The following is a 12,735-nucleotide window of genomic DNA, read 5'->3' on the forward strand; positions in this document are numbered from 1 at the left end:
GGAGGCCAAGACGGCTTCCCCAATAGCCCAACTAGGGAGCCCTCCTACCTGCCCCTGCCCTGCCCGCCCCACCAATCTCAAAAGGCACCCACGAGCAGGTCCCTTTCCAGCTACCCCATGACCTACCACCTCGTGGGGAGCACCCCCTTCTTCCCATCCTCAGAGGCATTGCATGTGGGTCACACATCTGTTCCCACGTGGGCTCTGCTCCCAGGTTCCTGGCTTGATTCAGAAACTCAACGCCCACCAGTGAGGGAGGCACGCAGGGGGCACCAGCCTATGGGTTGGTCCCAACAACACAGCCCTAGTGCAGGCAGCGTGCTGTCTGCAGAACTATTGGAGCACCGTGGAGATCTTAATAAAGGTTTTGTGGACTACACAGTGCAGGCTTGTGATGGAGCGCGGGTAGCTCATGCGCACGCACACGCGCTTAGGAGATCCCATAGCAGGAAGATGTATTATCCCTTGCCTTTCCACCCCAAGCCTGAACCCAAGCCCCAAGTCCCTAGCTCTGAACATATTCCACCGTAAATCCCAGGAGGGAACATACAGAGGGAAAGGAAGCAGCAGAAGGAGATTTACAGCAAACTTGCTTCCTGACACCTCTTTGGCCCATCCCATATAATAGCAGTACCAGCAGATAAATCACACAGAGTCTCAAGGGGCCTTGCCCTTGTCCTTGTGGGGTCTTTGGTGGGAGTCAATAGTACATGGTCAGAGGGATTCACCCAGCTGCATTCTCCATGACAACATCAGTCCCATATGGCGGGGGTGTGGGGGGGGGGGTCAGCGCTAATCCTTAGAGTATGAGGAGGAGGAGAATGAGGGTAGAGGGCATTAGCCGTCATCACCCAAGAGAGAGCGAGGCATTAGAGATTCAGCGTGGGCTTGGAGCAAATCCCAGCTCCAGTTCCTAGTGGTGTGACTTTGAGCAAGTTGCTTAACCTCTCTGGGCCTGGGTTTACTTCTCTGTAAAGGCAGGACATAGAATATCCACCTGACAGAATAATGTATGCCAAAGTGCCTGGCATATAGCAGTACTCAGGATAAGGTAACTATTCATAATCACAAACGTTTCCCCTCATCTAGGACACAAAACACTGTAGTAGTGTTCCCAGCAGAGAGGACTGAAGACAGAGAGCCGGGCCCTCTACAGAGATGCCACGCTGCCCCTTTCCTCTCTGGCTGTTTCGGCATGAGGTTAGAAAGGCGGGGCTCACAGTGTAACTGTGGGCAGGTTTCTTCCCCTCTCCGGGCTGCAGTGCCCCACCTGTAAAGTGAGGGGGGTGGAAAGTCTTTAAGGCTCAGTCCCTCATAACATCATAAAACCCAACAATTAGGGCTTCCCTGGTGGCTCAGTGGTTGAGAGTCCGCCTGCCGATGCAGGGGACACGGGTTTGTGCCCCGATCCGGGAAGATCCCACATTGCCGCGGAGCGGCTGGGCCCATGAGCCATGGCCGCTAAGCCTGCGCGTCCGGAGCCTATGCTCCGCAACGGGAGGGGCCACAGCGGTGAGAGGACCGCGTACAGAAAAAACAAAAAACGAAAAACAACCCAAAATTAGGACCAACTCCCGATGGGCACTGTAACCAAAGAGGAGCAGGCAGGATGGAGGCTGCAGGCATGAGGTGGGCATGGCCATGCTGACCGGGCAGAAGCCGTCACCATCCTGGGAGGGGACAGGATGGTCCTTACAGTTCTGACCACCCCAAGCCAGAGACCCCCGTGATTATGGTCTGGCTAGCCACTGATGTGGTCAGAGGCATTGCAGTAACTAAGCTTCACCCAGAGGTGGGAGCTGGTGGGCGAGGCTCCAGCCAGCCTCCTCCCTCGCCTGTGGAGAGACCCCTGGCTTCCCTCCTGCCTGTGTAGCCCCCTCCGCCCCGTCCAGCATCCCTGTCCGTCTTCCCACTGCCCCCACCATGCAGGGTGACGCCCTAGTTCTTCCCAGTCTTCCGGCCTCTGCCCTCCCTCCTTTCATCCTTCCTTCACTTCTCCTCCTCCTTTTCCGCCTTCTTGATTTCTTTCCCTCTCTCTCTCTCCTCCTCCATGCCCTCCCTTTTCCTCTTTCACTCCTGCTTCTCTGTTTTCTGTTTCCTTCCTCTCCTTCCCCCGTTGCACCATTTCTTCTCTCTCCGTCCTCTCCCGGCTCTCCTGCCTACTCTTCGCCTCCTTCATTTTCTCCTCTCTGGGTCTGATTCATGGAGCCAAGGTGGCACTACCCAGAGGGAGTGAGTATGTGTGTAGGGGGAGGGGGGGCTGGAAGGGCCACGCTCTGGCCTGAGCCCCCCACCAGTATCTCTCCAGCCGAAGGAGGGTTGGAGTTCACCCGCAGGGCAGCTGTCAGCGGCTCAGGGGATGGATGAGTGAAAGTGTAGGGGGGTGGGGAGGTGAAGGTGCTGGGGAGGGAGCTGTCTTCAAATAAAAATGAAAGGAGTGTGGTGGGTGAAATAATGGGGCTGTCTAATAACAAGTCCCACCCAAGGCACCTCTGCCCCAGGACCCAGCCCTCCTGCCCACCTCCCTTCTCCATCCCTGAAGTCCCCTCATCACAGAGGCCCATGAGTGTCCCTGATCCTTTGGACAGGCCAGACAGCAGGAGACCCTCCCCCAAGTGCTAGGACCCCTGACCCTCCACCAGCCTTCCCCATCTCCCACTGAGGGGCAGCTGGGATTGGGAGCCCAGGCAACCTGTTCCCAGAGTGGTGTCTGAGCAGATTAGCACCCCAAACCTGGCAGCCCTATTAGGAGGCCTTTGTGGAGAAGGAGGCAGGGTTAGAGGAAGGGGATTTTCCATTCTCTGAGCAACTGGATTACACAGGCAGGGGATCAGGGGAGAACTCATTGCTTAAGCTGCCTCTTCACAGCCCAGCCTCTGCCCTGGCTCTCAGCCTCCTGCATTCTCAGCAGGGATCTCAGTGAGCCTTGCCTTGCCTGCTTTGGAGGTGCCTTTTTTGTGATTTGAGTCGGCCTTGAGGGCAAAACCAAGTCTCATCTCCCCCCACCCCCCCAGAGCTCTTACACCAAAGTGGGGCTCAAAGGGGAACAGCTTGCTACACCTCTGCCAACCCTCACCTCCCATGAAGACCTCAGGTCTGGAGATGGATCCAGAAGTATGGCTCAGAGAGGTGAAGTGACTTGCTCTAAGCCTCACAGCACGTAAAGGGCAATCAAGATGGTTTCCTGACTGTGGCTGGATTTATGGGTGCGTGTTCTCTGTAGAGTGAGCCAGGTCTGTGCCAGGGACTGCAAGGAGCCCAAGGCTGCTCTTCTTCCTTTACTAGAGGTGAGCTTCCTCAACCCCAACATCACCTTGAAAGGGAACGGAGCCCTGCTCCCATTCCATCTCTGAGGCTGCAGGGGACCAGATCATAGCAGATGGTGAAGAGGAGGGGAGGGGAGGGGAGGGGAAATGGAAAGGCGATTAGGCTTAAAGAATCTGAATTCTTCAGGTCTAATCCCAGTCTTACCACCAAATTGCTGTGTGACCTTGGGCAACCCAGCGCCCCTCTCTGAGCTTCAACTGCCTTATCTGCAAAATGGAGATAACATCTCTTTCAGAATTATTTTGAAGGTACTGGAAGAGCATCAAGCATAGCACCTGGTACATACTAGCTGCTCAAAAGGATGGTAGGAGCAGAATGGGAGGTGATTTTATTTCCTTTACCCGGAGCTGTGCCCATTCCCCGGAACAAGGGGCTCCAATGAGCATTCAAGCAACGGGTTCTTCCCACTGAGAGGGCAAATCCATCATGTTCAGCAACTAGAGGCCTCCCCCACCTGGTGTAAGGTTATTGGGGGGTCATGCCTCCACACCCTGTGTCCACTTTCTAGAAAGAGGCCCAAAGCCCGCCACCCTAGCCCTGTATGGCCCCTAGAGGCCTTTTGCTGAAAAAGGGGCCTTCTCTGACCTTCCCGATGGCCTATGTTCTTTCCAGCCAGAAAATTCTATGATCCTGTGACCCCTGAAAGCCCTGCCCTGCTAATGGTTTTATGATCTTCCCTATGGAATCCTCTCTTTGCCCTCCCTAACCCCCAGTCCCCTTTCAGTAGGTCCTAGTCAAAATAAACAACATTTATGACCAGAGCAGGATTCAAGGTCTGCACTGCAAACAAATGTGGAGCCCTTTGAAGGTGCCTGGGGAATCCATCACATCCTGGGGTGTGATGCTCCCCAGGCCCAATGGGAGGTGGGCCCTGGGAAGGGGCACAGGCGTGGGAAGCTGGGCTCTGGATCTAGATTTAGAATCCAAGGATCCTGAGCTGCGTCTGGGGCTCCCTCCTTGGCACCAAGTCCGGCCTCCCTGCGAGGGAAGGTGAGGAGAAGGGGGAAAGGACTGGGCAGGACCTGAGATGTCCACTGTGATCGGCAACATTTCTTGCCCTGTGTGCACGCCCCCCTTGGGGGCCGAGACCAGATTTGGTGTGTCGTCAGGGGAGAAAATGAAAGGAGACAAAATGAAGAAGACGGAAAAATCGAGGCAATTGAAAAAACAAGCATGAGCGGGTGAGAGGGTGAGAGCCCAAACCACAGGGCTCTCTGGGCCCATCACGGCCTCCAGTGCTCACCTGGACAGTAGAGCAACGGTAGGTGCATTGGGACAACTTTCCGGAGGAAGAAAACTAGTCCAAACGCCTTCAGGAGAAAGATCAACCCAGCCTGGCTTGCCTCCTGGGCCAGCCAGCAGAGCTACAGAGAGAGGGAGATTGTGGGAAAGAGCAAGAAGCAGACTCCGTCCTGAGTCTCTCCGGGAGACCCCTAACCCGGACTTGAGTGAACGACAGCACTGATGAAGGAGTAGGAGCTCTGCGTCCAGAATGAACACCTCCTCCTCCATCCCACCCAGGTGAAAGGCAGAGCCCCTCCTTTACGCTCTGTTAAGCATCCTCCAACTGAGAAAGGGGCCCACAGGCGGCAGCCCTTGTCGCCTCCTCTCTGCCTCCTGCTTGCCATGTGGCTGAGATGCCTCAGCTGGACTCCGCCTCTTCCAGCAGGTGTGGCTGTGAGCAGATTTGTTTTCGAGAGGGACTGGCTCTGCCTGGGGAGCTGTGGTTGCAGAATATTAAGGTAGGAGTCCCAAAGGCCCGAGTCTGAGAGCAGCTTTCTAGGACACGCAGCTCAAGGCTCAGCTAGCACACCAGCCTCCAGAACTGGGGCATGGGCCTAGGGGCTGGTGTTCTCTGACTCAGGGCTGGGGCAGGGGGACTTTCCCCAGGAGACCTGTGCCTCGTCACTTACCCTACTAAAAATACCATGCTACCTGACAGGTTGGGTGAGGAGCTAGACAGGAAATACGTGCAGTTAACAAGGTATCGATCACATTTATCAGGGACCCGCTTATACTATTTGCATCTATGGCAGATAATTAATATATGGAAGATTGGAACAAAGATGGAAGGGAACAAAGAGGGAGCTGGAAACGCAGTCCTGAGTTCTTCCAGCATAAATAGAATTTGTTCAAAAATTATCCTCTTCCTGGGCTTCCCTGGTGGTGCAGTGGTTGAGAGTCTGCCTGCCGATGCAGGGGACACAGGTTCGTGCCCCGGTCCGGGAAGATCCCACGTGCCGCGGAGCGGCTACGCCCGTGAGCCATGGCCGCTGAGCCTGCGCGTCCGGAGCCTGTGCTCCGCAACGGGAGAGGCCGCAACAGTGAGAGGCCCGCTTACCACAAAAAAAAAAAAAAAAAAAATTATCCTCTTCCTAAACAGAAAGAAGAATAATTTTAATGACTTTTTATGATCTTATACAAGTGAATTAGAACTTTCGGCAGAGTACCCTGGTGCCCAGCACAGTGCTTTATAAATTAAATGGTCCTCCATGGCATAGAGTTTTAGGGCTAGAAGGACCTTGGAGAGCATCTAGGCCAGTGGATTCCAACATTGATTGAATATAGAATCACCTGGGGCACTTTTTTTTCTTTTTTTTTTTTCTGGCTGCACCGCTCGGCTTGTGGGATCTTAGTTCCCTGACCAGGGATTGAACCCGGGCCCCAGAAGTGAAAGCACCGAGTCCTAACCACTAGACCACCAGGGAATTCCCTGGGGCACTTTTTAAAAAATGAAATGCCAGGTACTCATCTCCGGAGATTCTGATCTAATTGGTCGGGGTGGAGCCCAGGTGTTTTATTTTGTAAACGCTCCCCAGATGTTTCTACTATGTAGGCAGGGTTGAGAACTACTGGTCTACGCCAATACTTCAATTAACAGATGTAGAAACTGAGGCCCAGCGAGCAGATTACCTAGGCTCACACAGATCACTGGCAGCAGAACCAGGACCACAGAAGCCAATCAGATATCTGCCTCATTTGTTAAATGAGCAAACAACAGATTGATCCTCTCTTGGAGGCATCTCTTTCTGCAGAGACCAGCTACCCAACCCCTTCATGCCAGCCCCACATTTTCGTATTATTTTCATCAGAGGCCGGGCGGGCTGGCATCTTAACCCTACTCCTCCTGGCCTCCCATCCTGAAGGCCTCAGGGCTCATCCAAGGCAAACACGCAATTCAGACAATGTCCACCAGGTCTGGAGAGGAACAGGGCAGCTGTGGCCCCTTGGCCATATGGAGTGTCAGTGTGTACCCAGGAGCAGGGGTGTGGGAGTGTGTGTGTGTGCAAATGTGCACATATACATAGACTCACACTTATGTGGAGAGGACTCTCCTGCGTGCGGGCATGCGTCCTTCCAGGCATGTGTGCACTCTCACTGAGAACACTTGCATGTGGACATGTAACTATCCACGTGCGGGATGGCACACATGTTCACATCAGCATCTGTCTACGCAGCAGGGTGGTTGTGGGAGGAGATACGCGTAAACGTACCAGAGAGTCTAAAATGCTGGTATATGTGTCTGTAATTGTGTACTAGTGTATAAAGCTGCATCTACGTTTACAGAACCTACATTTGCATTTCCTGGTGGAGGCCTGTCTATAACAATAGGTACGTGGCCAGCTGGCCATATGAGTATGTGTGACGGGCCGTCTGTGTGTTTGCGGTACAAGTTTATGTGGAGAGAAAAGGTTTCTGCTGTTTTCATCACATTTCTCCTAAGGAGTCACTGGGAAATGTATGTGTGGAAAAACTGTATCTTTCATGCTTAGATGTATCTGGCATATATAAACAAAACATGATATTGTGCCAACTGAGATGCTACACATTAACATCGTGAATCTATCATTGATAGAATTAAATAAGCCATGCAAGGCCCGGTAGCATTTCTTACAATTTTATTTAACACTGTTTCGGCCAAGCAGGTTTGGCAAACGCCACGTACACATTGTAGATTACCGCCACAAATTCATAATTTGTAGGATATAATATACAACATATGAGAAGTGTAACAGAGGGGCATCATCTAAAAATTCCAACAGTCCCCATCTTTCTTTGGGCTCAACTTAGTCCCCTTCCTTCCCCAAACCTGATTAAAACCCATCCCTTCACACTTCCCTAGGAGGTCTCTGCATTTGTGGTGAAGAGAGATAAAATGAAGGGTGAGGATTTGGGGTGGGGGAAGAGATAACACTCTAAGACCTGGTCTCTGGAATGTTTCTACTCCTCCCCAGTCTGTCAGAGGCAGGCTCAAGCCCCAGCATGTGTTAAAATAGGGAGGCCGAAGAAAGCATCTTGGTAGGTTTTGCAGCCCCTCGGGTGGACTGACGAAGTTATTCATTCAGAGTGAGTAAAAAGAGCATTGGACTTATCAAATTGGAAGTAAATCCTTCATTAAGAGATTCATAGAAGTGGTTCCCTGCTTCTCTTTCTTAAGGAGAAACAATATCCTCTCTTTAGCCCAAAGGAGAACAACCTTGCCCATAGTTACAGGCCCACCAGCTCCCCTTTAAAAACGTGGGCTGACTGATGGCCTAAAACGTCAGCTAAATTATGAATGGCCTGAGAGAAAAGAAAATCTCAAGAGCTGGGAAGGCTGGGGTCCAAACTAGAACATGAGCAAGAAAATGGGAGAACCACCACTGAGGAGCACCCAAGCGGGAAATGCTCCCTGCCCAGCCACTGGGCCATGAAAAGAGGTCAAGATCCCATGTGGAACCTCCAAGCCCTGTTCTCTGGGATCTCTTCTTACCCTCTGTGGGCTTCATTTTGGCTTGGCCCTACCAAGATTGAGACAAGGAACTCCCTACACCTGCCCTCCTGTGTTCTAAGTTTGTGTGACTTCCCTCCGACTGAGACTCCAGAGGCCTGTAAGGTAAAGACAAGTAGCCTAATTGGAACAGCGATTAGAACCGCCCCCCCACCCCCCGCACTCCCCAAATCCTCTGCCACCTGCAGCAAAGCAGTCATCAGAACTATCTTCCCAGACAGCCCCCGGCCCCTCTCCGCCAGCAGTGATATCAGCCAACCTGCTTCAGTGCCAGCACCAAAGAGTACTGTATCATCTTCACACGCTGAAGTCTCCAGAGCCTGATGCTGTGGGCTGGCTCCTGAGTGAATATAGAAAAAAGAAAGTTTCCTAATGTTTGGATTAGAAGTAAGAATGGGGAAAAGCATCCATCAATGTGTGTGCCCCTCCACACACACACACACACACACACACACGCACACACGTCCATGCAGACAAATCATGAATCATCTCCGTGGCTGAACACTTTAGCGTTCGGTAATATTCTCAGAGGCCCATGGTTTTCAGGCAAATCCCAGGTCTGTGCACAAGGATACTGCATAAATCCCTCCCCTTATGAAAGGCAAGTCTGAGCAGATGGGACCACTCTTAAGTACTGCAGAGCCCTCCCCATCTCTTGAGGAGCAGCAGGGGGCCAGCCCTACCAGCCCAGAGAGCAGAGATCAACAGAAGCTGCTCATTTTGAAGCTAATATTCACATCCCCAACTTATCTCTCTGAAGGAGGTGTCCTGTTTGACCACACAATCCTCCCTCCCCTCCCCCAAGGGGAAATCAGATCTTAAAGGGAGATTGGAGGAAACCACTGCAGACCAAGTGGTGGCCAGAGTTGGGAAAGCAAAGATGAGCATCAGAGAGCGATCCAGGGCTGGGAGGAGGTAAGAGGAAAAAGGGCCCCTCCAACCCAGTTTCTTTCCATGCTAAGTCTGGGGAAATAACCTCACAGCAACTCCACTTTCTGATAACCTGCCTCATTAATATTTATTCAACAACAGATATTTTTTTTAAGAAGAAGGAAGGGCCAGATAATTAAACACTCGGCAGAGGTCGAAGCTTCCACCCCGTTCTCTGTCCAGCGCCCCACCTGCAGCCTAGGCCAGATATATATGCCACACCATCTACCACCCAGCCCCTACTCAGCTCCCCAGGTGTGTCAGAAAGAAAGCAGGCAGGTGGATGGAGAGAGAGAGACAGACCTGGGCACCCCAGGTGCTCCCCAGGAAATGCACGGACTGTGAAATTACACCAGGGCTGGACAACTTACCACCACCACGCTGGAACCCTTGGGGTACTGAAATAATTAACTTGCTAATCAGCTACACCTTGCTCTTTCCTTTCTTCCTGGAACAAACAATTGCAAATCGCCTTCACATCAGGTTCCTATGTCAGTTACTTGGAGACAAAACTGATGCTTTGGAAGAAATACACTCTCTGCCTGCATTTAAACTGAAATGGGTCCTACCAAGTGAGGCCTCCTCTCCCTCCCCACCCCTTCCCACCAAGCCTGGGGGGTGGGAGTGCCTAGAGACAGAGGTTTTTTTTCTGTCCATGGCACAGAGCGTTTCCACCTCTGCTACGCGCTTTCTCGCCATCGGTCCTCTTCAGCCTGCTTGCTGGCGCTAACCAGCCAAGATGCACGTGGAGAAAAGAGGATTGATTAGAATCGTAATAATAATCCCCGGCGTTCCTCCAGCTTTAGCGTTTACAAAATGTTTCCACACATTATCTCATGGGGTCAGAGGAGGTCGGAGCTGGAAGGCACCTGAGCAATTATGTAGCCAAATTCCCTCGGATTACAGATGGGGAAACTGATGCCCCCAAAGGTTAAATGTATTCCCCAAAGGTAACGGCTAAGGACAGTGTGGTCAGATCCTCATGTTCACTGTCCAGAGACCCTGTGCTGCCCCTCCCATCCTCTGAAAAGAGGGAAATGGCATGATCACCTTTCTGCTCCACTGTGGATGTCAACCAAGAAAGCAAAACATTACAAGAGTAGGACATGAGAATGAGTAAAAGCTATTCTCACAAGAAATGCTCTGTGGAGGCTGGGAGTGGAGGAGACTAGTGAACATGCTTCCCCGCTGTCTTTGTCTCTTCGCTCCCCCTTCTCTCCAGGTTTACAAATATGAAGATTATGCAGTTTGGGATCTAAGGCTTAATTTGGCCACAGGTCCCAGGGGAGGCGGCCGGGGTGGGAGGTGCTTTCCTTGGGTTCAGTTCTGGCACCTACACTCCCAGGATTCACAGCACGGTGGGCGCATGTGTGCACACGTGTGTCCACTCAAGACATTGGATTTAGTGGTGAAAAACAGGCATCTTGATCCTTTCACAGATCAGATGATTTGCAAATTAATCGTTCTCCCCCCACTCCAGGCTCTGAGGAGGTGAAAAAAGATTTCTGGTGAAGGGAGAAACAAGAGCGGGAAAATATCAAATGGGACAAGGAAGCAAACCAACATTGGATTCTATAGGAGAATACTTCCCTGTGAATGGCACGTGTGTATTTCGACGTGGGTCTTGGCATTTCCACGGGGCTGCCTTGCCCCTGTTGGAAGGTAAGCGGTTCCTTTGTGTGTTCCGTTTATTACTAAGCCCAACTCTTTTCCCTCTAAGACTCCTTCTTTTCCCTGTTGAGCTGACCATGCTTCTGGATTTATGAAGAGAGATGTTTTAGCAGAAATCCCCCAGAGTGGCCCATCAGCCCTAAATCCCAGGCCCGCTCACCCCCACAAGACCCCATGACACACAGCATGCCAACACGGCTTCCTCTTGCTTATGCATCAGCCATCCATTGTGGCAACCTGACATCTCTCACACATAAAACCGTAAGAGAGAAATAAAATATCTGTCTCTTGGCGAAAATAAAGCTTTGCCTCCCTCCTGATGTATAGGATATAAAATAAAGCCACAGCTCCAATAGTGGCTTTTCCTTATGCCGGAGTTGCCTTTGCACACACGGAGACAATGAAGACGGATGGTTTGGGACTGAGGCCCAGCCTCCTGGGGCCGCCTTCACCCTGTTTTATTATCGTCTCTGCCCCCCACCTCCCTGTCTTTTTCTTTCTTCTTCACTTTCTTTCCTTTCTGCTTTGGATGTGCCTTTTATATGCCCTCTCTTTCTTTCCTCTGGAACTTTATTCCTCTTGTTCACTTTCTTTCTAAAGCATGAGGGCAACAGGGAGAGAAGAGCCAAGTTTCTCACTCTCTCAACTACATGCCCGCCATCTCTCCCCACCTCCCTCTTCTCCAGACCCCCAACTCTCTCCGGACTGCCAGCCCCTAGAATGGATTTTGCTGTTACTGCTTGGGGATTTGCTTTGGTCAAATGTACAAATGTTCCCAAGGGACAATTAAAAATGTATTTAGTGGGGGGAGTGCATTTTTTTTTCCCTGAGGAACAGCCCTCCCCCCTTTCCTCTCCCTAGACCGGGTGGTTTATGGATCTCGGCAATTATTTAGCCTCTAAGGAGCCAACAGAGCAAAGCTGCCACCCCGAAGGGGTGAGAGTTGACATTCACCTCCCACACCCAAGCCGCAAAGCTGCATCGTCAGACAGACTGTGGGCCTCGGGCCCCTTCGGGCCAACTCAGCTACCAGAGGTCTCGTCCCAGTGCAACCCTCTCTCCCCTGCCTCTTTCCCCAGTCCTGAGAACTGAGGGTGCTGTGGGGAAAATAAGAGGGGCCCCTCCCTGTGCTCACACAGAGAGACAGAACAGTTGCCCTCGTAGTCACAGACATGGTCACCTTCCTGCCCTCCCACACACTTGACACTCTCTCCCACGGTACATAGTGGCCACCTTTTTTCTCCTCTGTCCCCAGAGGCCCCACTCCTGCCAGGTGTGTGTCGCTCCCCTCTTGTGTCCCTCCACCCAAGTCTGAGTGGGTTTGTCCCCAGAAGCTTCTTACCATCCTTGCCCTGACCTCATCCCTCCTGCTGCTTCCTAACTCATTGGAAACCTCGCCTGCTCTGCTAGGGGCTGCAGGACACACCCCAGGTCGGGGAAGAGTAAGTAGTGACTGAAAGAAGGGGGTGCAGGATCTGGGCTCCTGGGGGAACAACAGGGAGGGGGGAGCTTTGGTGTTGCCTGGAGGTAGGCGATGTCCAGCAGAGGGGCAGTGGGTGGTTTCAGCCTCTGAGACTGATGAAGGGTGTGTGTGTGTGTGTGTGTGTGTGTGTGTGTAGGGCTCCTGGGCACCCCTAATCTGAGGAGAGCTTTATTAATGCAAACATGGAGGAGCTGGTGAGGCAGCAACATCTATGGAACTCTGTCCCCCAAAAGGGGGGGCTTAGAGCTGCCAAGTCCAGAAAGAACTCAATCCCAGTCCCAAAGATGGTTAGCTTTGGGGTGTCTCTCTCTCTCTCTCCCCACCTGATGTCTCTCCAGATATCAGCAGTGACCACCACCATTAGGTAAGGGGAGAGAGTCAATTAGTGAGAGGATTAATTACTCAGAGGCACGAGCCCCGTTTGTCTTCCTTACCGGGTGTGAGTGTGTTCAGACAGAGGAACACGGGCACGCACCCAAATACACATTGTTGTCACGCTGTCTTAGACGTTTTATTTATTTGTTGGATTCCTGCCCAGAGCCGCTCACACGCT

The sequence above is a fragment of the Stenella coeruleoalba genome (genome assembly GCF_951394435.1).
Source record: "Stenella coeruleoalba genome assembly, chromosome: 19".
In the NCBI taxonomy this organism is placed as follows: domain Eukaryota; kingdom Metazoa; phylum Chordata; class Mammalia; order Artiodactyla; family Delphinidae; genus Stenella; species Stenella coeruleoalba.